The 13,297-nt window shown below is 42.0% G+C and overlaps 1 protein-coding gene across 1 annotated transcript in view; it reads left to right on the top strand.

Annotated features, from left to right (window-relative positions):
* LOC124556319 (mucin-6-like) overlaps window positions 1-13,297 on the top strand; it is a 310,887-nt gene that overhangs the window by 209,720 nt on the left and 87,870 nt on the right. The gene's annotated exons all lie outside the window — the stretch shown is intronic.

Below are 13,297 nucleotides of genomic sequence, written 5' to 3'. Positions count from 1 at the left end.
CCACGGAAATTTTGGCTGCGACGAGATCCTTCTGGAATTCAATTATTAAGGAATCTGTAGAAACACGGTTGGTGAAAGTTCTTATTAATCGTGATGGCGGCTTTTAAATGCGTAAGGCGTAGGATCCGATGATTTCTTTAATATCTTCTGAAAGAAAATATTTTACTCCTTATGACACCTCTAGCGTAATTAATTTTACTGTATTGACACTTGAATTTTAACTCCGCTGGCCCGCATTCCGACAGAAGGCGTGCGTGTAATATTACCATTACGCATGCGCCAGTGCACCTCAGATGGAGCAATATCTAAGAAAACACTAAATTCGGTAGAGGGCGCTCATGCATACGTAACATATGCCTATGCGCCTCCACGCCAATTTTTGGTATAAACTTAGCTACTTCTACCAGCAATCTCCAACATAGGTGAGCAAGTTGAAACGTCTGACTGTTCCGAAACAATGACACAGCTTGTGTTTTGTGACAGTTTAGGCCGAAATACCGTATCGTCTTCAATACGTACTGCAGAAATATTACTATATGAACACGAACGGGTTAGATTTAGTTATTCGAAGCCTCACGTCCTGATATGCCATTTTAGTAAATCATAGTTCAAAATACGTGTTTTCGTGAGTGACGATTATCACTCGTAGGACATCTTAGAACTTGACCCTAGAATACAGGAAAACAAGAGTTATGAAGTACAGAGAACTGTGCTATATTCAATACGCTGGACACAAACGTCAACCAGAAGCTAATTGTAAAGCAGGAAAGCCACGAGGCGCGAGAGCAGTGTCCATATCGCAGAAAGTAAGAAACTTTTGCTCAGGTGTCACGATTGTTTCGTATTTGCTGCACTGACTGCGTTGCCTTCGCGTCATGTGATTTTACTGATTTATGACTGGCTGAGGACACAAATTTGTATGTCTGACATACAGGATATATGTGAAGTCGCCGCCGGCCGAAGTGGCCGTGCGGTTAAAGGCGCTGCAGTCTGGAACCGCAAGACCGCTACGTTCGCAGGTTCGAATCCTGCCTCGGGCATGGATGTTTGTGTTGTCCTTAGGTTAGTTAGGTTTAACTAGTTCTAAGTTCTAGGGGACTAATGACCTCAGAAGTTGAGTCCCATAGTGCTCAGAGCCATTGTGAAGTCGCTGTAATTATAGATTTTGCTTTTCTAAATTCCAGGACCAAATTTTGATAGGCTTTAGGCCTATGTGTAGAAGTCTGGACGTGCTCTTGAAAAGGCTTAGTATGAGATATGATGTCTTGAGATAGCTTGCTGGGAAGCTAGATGCTGAATTAAGGAATTGCACAAACGGAGGGTTGCAGTACTTTATCATTAATTTAGTGAACCGATGGTAATATATCAGTACGGAGAACTTGCTTGCACCTTAACTGACATCATGAATTGTAGGTAAAAATGTGCTTTTAAAAATTGTTCCTTTTGACAGAAGCCAGGAACAATAAAATTTTGTAAAATTGAAATCAATGACAAAAAACTCCAAAATTTTGGGATCAGTCCAGTTGCGTTAATTGACTCACGTTTGTTGTACTGTATAATAATATGGACCAGAGCTGCAAATGTACACGGTATAAATTGACTGTTAAAGGTGCGGAAAAGAACAGTAATATGTGCCGGGGGACTCATTGAGACAGTCTTGCAGAAATAATTTTATGGGATATAAAATGCTTCCCTCCATGTACGCATATGAAAGGTTCATCTTAAAAGTAAATAGTGTGCTTATGTTAAACAAAGAAGCTCACAATTTCCATACAAGAGACAAAAATAATTATTACTCTGAAGCGCAAAAGAAACTGGTATAGGCATGCGTATTCAATAACAGAGATATGTAAATAGGCAGAAGACGGCGCTGCGGTTGGCAACTCCTATATAAGACTATGAGTGTCTGGCGCAGTTGTTAGATCGGTAGCTGCTACAATGGCACGTATTAAGATGTAAGTGTGTTTGGACTTGGTGTTATAGTCGGCGCAAGAGCGATGGGACACATCACCTCCGAGGTAGCGATCAAGTGAGGATTTACCCGTCCGACCATTTCACGGGTTTACCGTGAATATCAGGAATCTGGTAAAACATCAAATCTCCGACATCGCTGTGGCCGAAAAAAGATTCTGCAAGAACGGGACCAACGACGACTGAAGAAAATCGTTTAACGTGACTGAAGTGCAGCCCTTCCGAAAACTGCTGCAGATTTCAGTGCTGGGGCATGAAAAAGTGTCAACGTGCGAATCATTCAACGAATCATCGTCGATAAGGGGTTTCGGAGCCGAAGGCCCATTCGTGTGCCCTTAATGACTGCACGAGACAAAGCTTTACGCCTCGCTTTGGCCCGTCAACACCGACATTGGACTGTTGATGACTGGAAATCTGTTTCCTGGACGCACGATTCTCGTTTCAAATTGTATCGAGCGGATGGACGTTTACGGGTATGGAGGCAACCTCGTGAATCCATGGACCCTGCATGTCAGCGGGGGACTATTAAAGCTCTTGGAGCCTCTGTAATGGTATGGGGCGTGTGCAGTTGGAGTGATATGGGACCCATGATACGTCTAAATACGACTCTGACAGGTGACACGTACGTAAGCATCCGGTCTGATCGCCTGCATCCCTTCATATCCATTGTGCATTCCGACAGACTTCGGCAATTACAGCAGGGCAATGCGACACCCCACATGTCCAGAATTGTTACAGAGTGGCTCCAGGAACATTCTTCCAAGTTTAAACACTTCCGCTGGCCACCAAACTCCCCAGACATGAACACTATTGAGCGTATCTGGGATGCCTTGCAACGTGCTGTTCAGAAGAGATCTCAACACCGTCGTACTCTTACGGATTTGTGGATAACCCTGCAGGATTCATGGTGTCTGTTCCCTCCAGCAGTACTTCAGACATTAGTAGCGTACATGCCACGTCGTGTTGCGGCACTTCCGCATGCTCGCGGGGGCCCAACACGATGTTAGGCAGGTGTATCAATTTTTTTTCTTCAGTGTATATCAACATTACAAGACACAAACTTGCTGATAAAGATTCTGCAAATTTATTATGCTTATTATTCAACAGTCTGTCTGAGAGTATAAAATACGTGGAAGCATTACCAGTCTTCAAAAGAAAAATTAGAGAGAACTTGCGCACAGTATGTTTGTACAGTGTGAAGGAATACTTGAAACCCAGTACCAAAGAATTAGAACAATAATTGTGGCTGTAAACCAGTTCAAGTAATATTTTTATTTATATTGTATCATAAAGCCGTTTGCATGCCTTTTTTCTTTGTCCAAGAAACTTTTCTAGCGATTATTTGTCATATTTGCACTCGTGAATTACAGTGGCAGGTGTAATTAACTATTATTTTGTTTGTGATAATTCATGTACCATTAGGTTGGTGAGTAAGTTCGTAGCGTTTTTCCGTAAGTTTAATAAATATCAACAGATACAAATAACAGACTCTTTAGTTATTAATTATATATTCTCATTCACTTTTTACAACTGTCTACCAACGCTCGGGTAACTATTCGATCCCGCAACTGTAGGAATCCGTGGTTTTGATGCGAAGTACTCCTCGAGCCATGTTCGAAGTGCAATTTCATCTGCAAAGGAAGTTCCTTGAGGGTTGCTCGATAGAGGGCAGAAAAGATGAAAATCGGAGGGCGCAAGATCAGGTGAATAAAGTGGGTGCGGAATGACTTCCCAACCCAAGTACCGTACAGTGTTTTTGTCAGTCTATCAGAATGCGGGTGTACGTTATCGTGGAGTAGCATCACTTCACGCTATCTTCCTGGTCGTTGTTCTTGGACTGCGTCTGTAAGACGTTTCTGTTGTTTACAGTAATTGTCAACAGTGATAGTTACACCTCGGAGAAGCAATTCGTAGTACACCACGCCGTCAGTGTTCCACCAGATGAATAACGTTATCTTTTGTGGATGCGCGCAGGTCTTAGTGCGGGGCAGTTGTTGCTTTTTTTGGGCTCAACCACTCCTTTCTTTTTCTTACGTTAGCATAAAGACACCATTTCTCGTCACCAGTAAAGATACCGGATACTGATGGTCGATGTTGTTCACGAGCCAATTGATGACGAGCAAGCTGAGATGGACGATGGCCACCCGCTGTTTTTTGTTATTTTGGCTCAGAGCATCCGGTACCCGTTCCCAGTGCATGCAAATGTCGCACGATGCTGGAATGATCACAGTGCATCCCATTTGCCAGTTCTCGTGTACAGTGATGTGGATCATTGTGGATTAATGCATAAACGATCTTCATCAAGCCGGCTGGAGTGGCCAAGTGGTTCTAGGCGCTACAGTTTGGAACCGCGCGACCGCTACGGTCGCAGGTTCGAATCCTGCCTCGGGCATGGATGTGTGTGATGCCCTTAGGTTACTTAGGTTTAAGTAGTTCTAAGTTCTAGGGGACTGATGACCTCAGAAGTTAAGTCCCATAGTGCTCAGAGCCATTTGAATTTTTTTTTTATCTTCATCAAACCCAGAAAGTCTTCCTGTGTGTGGAGTCACTAATGTCAAAACGATCCTCCTTAAAAGGAGAAAAGCATTTTCTTTCCGCTCTCTGTCCAATGGAATTAACCCCGTACACGGTTCAAATGTTTCTGGTTGCCTACGCTGCTGTCACCCCTCTATTGAACCCAAACAGAATAATATATCGGAAATGTTCTGATTTCTCCATTTTCCAGCGTCCACAGCTCCATTCAGCATCTCCAGATGACAAAAATGACAATATGTAAACCAGACAACAATAATGACCTACAAATAAAAAATGACAATCGGTGAATAAATCCACAGCAAACGGAATACCAATACGCAAAACAAAAACGCTATGAATTTAGACAAAAACCTAATATGTGGCGTGTGCGTGCGTGCGTGCGTGTGTGTGTGTCCATTACTACTGATTAAAAGCTTGTAGATTTCGTACAAAGCATATGTTTATTAGATTTAATGTAAAAAGCTGTAGAACTTTCCAAGTGCATAAGCTGTAAATTCTGCTGTTTGTGTGTGAAATCTTATGGGACTTAACTGCTAACGTCATCAGTCCCTAAGCTTACACACTACTTAACCTAAATTATCCTAAGGACAAACACACACACCCATGCCCGAGGGAGGACTCGAATCTCCGCCGGGACCAGCGGCACAGTCCATGACTGCAGCGCCTGAGACCGCTCGGCTAATCCCGCGCGGCTTCTGCGGTTTAAAACACTCAGCTGAAGACGGCTGAACGGTTGCCAGCCGAAATATCGTGGCAAGATATCATTCGACTATAGATCCGAAACGTCGTGGAGAGCTGCATAACGTGCGAACAGTCTGGGGTTACTACTAGGGTGCGCTGACAAGTAATGACACCGAATTTTTTAAGTGAAAATTTTTAAAGCTTTTAAATAAAACAAACATTATACATCTTTCTTCTTCACATTTACACGTTTATTTCCCAGAATAGGCGCTCTAGCGAAGAGACCAACGAGAGACCAGTTTGTTGATACTGTCACTGAAGAATGTTTGACTTCGTTGGAGCCATAATCTCACATCTGTTTCCACCGCTTCAGTGCTGTAAAAGTGGAGTCCTCGAAGGTGTTTTTTAAGTTCTGGAAACAGACTGAAATCTAAACGCCGAAGTCGGAATTGTATGGAGGATGATCAATGACAGTGAATCCAAGGCGTCAGATTGTCGCAGATGTCGCAGCGCTCGTGTCTGGTCAGGCATTGTCGTGCTGGAGCAGAGGGTGCTACGTGTGTGGACGAACTCTCCGGATTCGGAACTCAATTACAGTACGCTGTTTCTCACGCACCACATAGTTACGTCACACACTATCATGTTACACGTTACAGTTCAAAGCCTTCCAGCGGCAGAGGACTGAAAATATGTAGACATGAGAATAACGATGTAGAATGTTAAATACGTTAGTTTTATTTAAAAAGCTTTAAGAATTTCACATTAAAAATTCTGAGGCAATACTTTTCAACACACGCTCGTATTAATATTGTCTGCAAGGTCATTAATATACAACATGAATAGCGAGGATCCCATTACACCTCCCTGGGGCACATTTGGTATTACTTCTACATATGTCGATGACTCTCCATCCAAGATAACATGCTGTGTTCTCCCTAACAAAAAATCCTCAATCCAGTTGCAAACTTTTCTTGATACCCTGTATGGTCATACTTTTGATAATGGACGTAGATGTGGTACTGAGTCAAATGCCTTTAGTAAATCGAGAAATACTGTATCTACCTGACTGCATTGATCCATGGCTTCAGGACGTAATGTGAAAAAAGTGCGAGTAGGGTTTCACATGATCGATGTTCTCGGAATCCATGGCGCTTGGAATTCTGTTCGAGATACCTCATTACGCTGGAACTCAGACTAGGTTTCGTCCGTAATGACCTTGATGTCGAAGGGAGGTTAAACTCTAATCTTTCTTCCTCTGTTTTCTTCTCAGAATATGTTCTAAGATTCTACAACAAATGAATGTGAAGAATATTGAACGGTAGTATTATGGATCTCTTCTGCCACCCTTCTTTTAGACGGGTATGAGTTGCGATTTCTTCCATATCATTCAGTACGGTATTTTGTTCGAAGGATCTACAGTAGCTTGCGGTTAAAAGAGGGGCTTACTCAACCGCAAATTCTGTACAGAATTTGACAACGAATCCACCGAGTCCTGGAGCGTTGTTCAGTTTTAGCGATTTCAGTTGTTTTTCGACACCACTGACAGTAATATCTATAGGATTTCCCAGGTAGAATAGTCAGGATTCAGGGATATGGCAGGAACGATCAGTCGAAGCAAAAAGACTGGTAAACAAGGGCTTTAAAATGCATACATCAAGCGCTATGGGCACTTCATCTTCGCTACACGTCTTCTCTACTGCGTCCTCTTGGGACCTGTCTATCACTCATTTCTGCAGTGGTGCCGTTTTGGCAATATCCCTGGATTTTCCATTGTAAAGGAATATTTGAATACGGAATTCAGCGTTTCTGCTATTGCTTTGTTACCGTCAGTTTCAGTCACTGTATAGTCCACGAGTGTGCTGACAAAAACTTCGATACCACTAGCAGCCTTTACATTCAGTGTGTCCAGCAAAGGAGTCCTGGTTTCAGAATTAAATATCTCGTGAAGATCGATAGATAAGCGCAACAAAAGGTATGTTTATTGCGCAGCCAGTAAGAAGTTTACACGAAATAGTTCGAAAATCTGCTAACAGATGGCGCTGTTCACTGTACAGCTCGTAACTTATCAGATGCCACACAATCGGCGATTGAAGCTCGTCCAGCATGTCGGAATGGTGCCGGTAGATAGTGTTTTTCAATGTGCCACTCAAACTGTTGTCACAAGGAGTCAGTTCTGTCGAATATGGCCGACAAACTCTACTTTTACCAATTGATTTTTGGATGATTGAAGACTCCTCAGACGATGACAATAGCGAACTTACGTACTAGTGAACTTCGGTATTCTCTAAAGCTTTCAGTTACCTATGGTGGTCGATAAAAGAATCAAATTATAAGTTTCTGCCCACTCTTGATTCTGAGTCTTTTCCGAACAACTTCGTATGCAGTTTCAATTTCTGTGCTGATGGATTTGAGTTCCTTGACTACTGTGACAAATACATTACCTCCATTTACCATTACCCATCCTTTCAATATACGCTTCAGTTTTCACCAAAAATCTCACTGCTGTCAATTTTGAGCTTCCTGTACCTAGTTGTACGTGAGCTCCACTGCTTTTTAGGTGTGTTTGATCGGTTTTGGGGACAATGCTGCAAATAGTGAGCTTCGTTCAAACTCCCAGAGCAAGGCTAGTCTTCTTAACTTTCTCTGCAAATAATGGGATTCATCCAAGTTCCACCTTGGAGCTCAGACAAAAGGCATCGTTTGTTCCAACATGCGCTACAAACTGGAGTCGGCTGTACCCTGTTCTCACACTGACTGCCGGAATAGCCTCTTAAACATGTTGAAAAAGGCATCCAGGCATACACGCTGAGCGCCCGTTTTGTTTCTTGCCATACCTTGGTGCCGTTTCCCTAAGGGGTACGATATTCTCCATACGTTTGAGATGCTGACGGTTAATAGACCCTCACCATCTTACATTTGCCTCCTCTTAACACAGGACACAGTAGGTTTATCATTTATCCCAGAAATCTAATGTCTTTTGCTACACTAAGCGTGCCACCAATGCTGGAATAGTAGATGTCAGCACGCACAGACCTTTGTACTATGCAGAGTTTTAAGGAACTCCTTGGGAACGCTTCGTTTGGCCATCACGTTCGCAGTGCTGGAGACAGGACCAGTTTGAGAACGCTTTTGCACACAAGCGGCATATTATTTGGCGCTCCCTTCCCCCCCCCCCGCCCCCCCTCCCCTCGCCTTCCCTCTCTCCTTCATACGTTTGACGTTTGGCCCCTCTGTTCTACCGCCGTTCTCAGACATTGTTTAGCCTTGGGCTCTTTGTAAAAAATTGAAAATATATCTAAATCCAGTTTTGTGGAAGTTGACGCCGGCTGCGGTGACCGAGGGGTTCTAGGCGCTTCAGTCCGGAATCGCGCGACTGCTACGACCGCAGGTTCGAATCCTGCCTCGGGCATGGATGTATGTGATATCCTTAGGTTAGTTAGGTTTAAGCAGTTCTAAGTTCTAGGGGACTGATGACCTCAGATGTGGAGTCCCATAGTGCTCAGAGCCATTTGAATCATTTTTGGAAGTTGATCGTTTTTCTTTCAAAATAATTTCTACATAGACATTTTTTGTAATATAAATAAAGTTCTAAATGTTATTCCACTGCTAAATGCTGTAAGAGGAAATAACTCATTTCCATTTAAAGCAATTTCTGAAATCTTTGAAATCTTTATTGGAAGCACAAACAACTAGACATATTCTATTGTTGTTGCTTCAGTAGAACGTGCCATCTATTAAAATGAGAGGAAAGACTGAAATATAAAATTTCTGTCATTCTTCACCTTAATAATGGTTCTTTTTCATTGTATAATTTAAAAGTTAATTTGCGTTTCATCGAGAAAAGTGGGACAAAAACATAAAAAATAGCATTTAATTTTATATTGACGTGTAAACCTAGGACACTAACTGTGTAAGCTGCCTATTACAGTACATGTGAAGAAAACTCACCGGTAAGTAGCTAAATTTTAGAAAATTTGCCCCAAAGGTAGTTAAAAATTGATAAATATGGTCAAAATTTTTATGTATGCTACTGAAATATGTTTGTGATACAAACGAGATAAATTCTATTAATAAAGTCGTGCATTAATGTAAGAATTATTCGGTATATACAGGCAATTTTTCCCTTTGCTAGAGACATTATATTGATATTTTTCTAGCCTTTTACGTAGCAATTTTTTTTAAAACAAAATCTTAACGTACTGGCTTCGAACGTGTCGATTTTAATAGTTAAAGCTGACAGTCCACACAATCATCTTTGACGAAGTATTGGCCTTGAAAACGTAAGCGAAAAGTTTACATTTCGAATACATTTACACTAACTATGAGAACATTTGATACTGAAGTCAGTGGCGCCTTGTAACCACACATTAGCAGTTATCTCGCAAATGGCTCATTTACACAGCTTTGTCACTGGAAAGTTTCTGCTTCTACGGGGGATTTTTTTTCAAGGTCTTATCGGCTCCAAAATTAAAACCACAGTGAAAATCCGATGAAGCTTTGTGCAGACGTGTTTGGCAGTATTTCTACTATGCCCGTCGGTCGCGTCACGTCGCACTTTTCAGTTCTGAACGTAACTGTCACGCAGGATTGCAAAGTGCGGAAACGGTGCAGGAACTTTGAAGCAGGTTGTACAAACATTCATGATGTAAGCTGTCAGGGGAGGTAACGAGTGTCAACCAAGGAGCTTTTTCAGCGAGTGAATCCGGCGATCCGAGAAAATCGTCTGCAAAGGGCAATTCAGAGCAAGTGAAGAGCAATGTTGTCATCAGGCATTCTACTTCAGCATGACACTGCTCAGCCGCAACCTGCAGCATCAACAGAAACGCTGCCTCAACGTTTTCGAAGAGAAGTGTTCGATCACCCACCATACAGCCCGGACTCGGCTTCCTCCGATTTTCGTCTTTTTGCACACATGAACCGCTGATTATGGGGACAGCATTTTGGCAAGACAATGAGCTGCATACCGGCGTAGAACGGAAAGCACAAGTGGCCGCCTTCTACCATATGGCTATTGCAATGTTAGTGAAACGTTGCGACCATAAGGGGCAGTCAAATGAAAACCGAACACCCGCCACAACGGCACTATGGAATGATTCCTTTCAAAAGCAATTACCACACGCATTAAGGCATATATCCCACTAGGAAAAACACAGTCGACCGCTGACGGATCCACAACCGCACCCTCTTTTGCACTTCTTGTCTGAATGAAACCGACATCCACGCGTGTCTTTCCTCAGGTCGCCAAAGATGTCAAAACACCCGATGAAAGATCCGTGCTGTACGAAGGATGTTGCAGTGTTTGCCAACAAATTCGTTGAAGCGTATCCGATTGGCAGTGTTGGCGTGGGCGTTATCGTGCAACAATATGATTCTATCCAACGTCATCCCTGGGCGTTTTGATAGCATGGCATGTCGCAGTTCATGAAAAGTGTCTTCATAGCGCTGCACACTCGAGGAATTTCATGAGCAGAGAGACGCTTCAGTCGAAGAAGAAAATAATCATGATCCTACGCGGTGCCACCTCGAGCCCGAGGGCAAACGGCAAAACCAACAGTGGAAACATCCAACATCTGCTCCACCAAAGAAACCCACAGCTGTATACACAGGTTCTAGTAAGGTCTTCTTCGACTGCAGGGCACTCCGCTCGACGAGTTCGTAGGAGAGGAACCGTAATACAGGTCTGCGACATAAAAATTGTTTCAAACTTAGTAAGTGATTTTTATAGTGTTTACAACGCTGATTTCGGGAAAAATAGTGAAAAAATTCCATCACTTGTCTAGTTTTAGCTTTTTTCGATATTTCAGCATTCTAGTGAGTTTGAATTTTGGTTTTTAGGCTCTCCATAAACTGTTATTTAGCCGTTTTTGTACTAGATATACGAAAAATGAAGACTAATTAGGAGAAACCAGCAGTATTTTCATGTCAGTGCCTGTCTGTCGCGCTGCCCCTTTCCCCGCCATCACCAAGCAGTGAGCTCCTGCTATTGTCCTTCAGTCCACAATACCTCTTCACTCTGTGCTGTTCACGTGTTGTTGTTACTAGTGCTTTAAAGTAGTGGCTATTTTTTGTGTTGTGAAGTTGTTTTATGGACGGTGGCTACCAGAGGATGTATAAACTCGCCAGATTGCTTCTGTTACATTTGTGGTAACTATACCGTTAAAAAGTAACAAAGAAAAATTTCCGATTTTGTTGAAAAGGTATATTTCGCCGATTTTGGTATACAGTTAGGCGGTCAATATAAGCTTTGGGCCCCACACAAAGTTTGTTCAGTGTGTGTTGAAGAACTGAGGCAATGGTTTCAACGTAAAAAGCAGTCCTTACGTTTTGGATTACCAATGGTTTGGAGGGAGCTCAAAAATCGTGGTGATGACTGCTATTTTTGTACTTGCAACGTACGAGGTTTCAATTTGAAAAACAAAAAGGATATTTCTTACCCTAACATTCAATCAGCCATTCGCCCTGTTCCTCATGGACCTGAAGTACCAATACCCTCCCCTCCAGATTCTTTGGATGATATAGATGATCACGAGCCTTTGGCTCAGAAAAGTTATAGTGAAGAAGACAGAGATTGCTACGATCCTGGCACAACCGATCCCATTCCATTCTCACAATCTGAACTGAACGATTTAGACAGAGACCTAGGCCTTTCTGAAGAACAGGCAAAGGTTTTAGGATTTAGATTGAAAGATAAACGAAACTTGGCTCCGGGTACATCCTTTTCTTGGTATCGATCGAGGGAAAAGGAGTTTGTATTTTTCTTCTCTCAAGAAGGTGACTTGATGTTTTGTAGTGATGTTCCTGGACTTATGGTACGTTTCAAAATAGAATATGCTCCTGACGAGTGCAGACTTTTTATTGATTCTTCAAAAAGAAGCCTTAAAGCAGCACTTCTACACAATGGCAATAAGTATGCTTCGATACCAGTTGGACACTAGATTCACTTAAAAGAATGTTACGAAAACCTTGAACTAGTTTTAAGCAAACTCTGCTATTCAGACCACAAATGGACACTATGTGGTGATTTAAAAGTGACTTCAATGCTGTTTGATCAACAAAGTGGCTATACAAAGTTCCCTTGCTTTCTCTGTGAATGGGACAGTAGAGACAGAAAGCAACACTACATAAGAAAAGCTTGGCCCTTGAGAAAAATCTTACAGGTAGGGGTTAAAAATGTTGAGAGAAAAAGCTTTGTGGATCCCAAAAAGGCGTTACTTCCACCACTTCACATTAAGTTGGGGCTGATGAAACAATTTGTTAAGGCTTTGCCAAAAGAAGGGGAGTGTTTCAGACATCTTTGTGGACAGTTTCCTGGTTTATTCGAGGCAAAGCTAAAGGAAGGAATCTTTGTCGGACCAGAATTAGAAAACTAATGACAGATCCCAACTTTGTGGACAAAAGGGAAACAAAAGAAAAGGCAACATGGACATCTTTTAAATTAGTTGTTACCGGTTTCCTAGGAAACATAAGAGACCCAAACTACAAGACATACGTCGCAGACGTGTTCGACAACTTTAAGAAGCTAGGCTGTAACATGAGCATTAAAGATCATTTTCTCCACTCACATCTTGACTACTTCCCTGCAAACCATGGTGATGTAAGTGAAGAGCCGATAGAAAGAATTCACCAAGACATCAAAGAAATGGAAAGAAAATATCAAGGAAGATGGAACGTCAACATGATAGTGTGCTACTGCTGGATGATAAAAAGAGATTATCATCAACGAGTCCACAGCCGGAAAAGCAATAAAAGAAGTTTCGACAGAAAGCGAAAGCGTTATTATAAGGACTTATGAGCTTAAAGAGAAATGGAAGTGCTCTGGAAATGTAGTTTAGAAAATGACTTATAAATAAAAAAAACGTTGGAAAAATATGATAAATTGCTTAAATTTTGTTATTATACCCAAAAATATTCCCTTTTTTGTGAGAAAACCTGACGTGATAGAAAAAATGGATTATATTTTTGAAACCAGCGCTGAAATTATATACAAGTCAGTTATCAAATTTCAAACAACTTTCAAAAAATATTTTTTTGCCGACCTTTGTAATCAATGCGCAGCACTATGAAGATACGTTGCAGAAACTGCGACGCCCCATAAAGTCAAAACGTCCAG

The sequence above is a fragment of the Schistocerca americana genome, chromosome X (genome assembly GCF_021461395.2).
Source record: "Schistocerca americana isolate TAMUIC-IGC-003095 chromosome X, iqSchAmer2.1, whole genome shotgun sequence".
NCBI lineage: Eukaryota > Metazoa > Arthropoda > Insecta > Orthoptera > Acrididae > Schistocerca > Schistocerca americana.
Note: the sequence above shows the minus strand (reverse complement) of the source record. Positions and strands in the feature narration are given on the sequence as shown.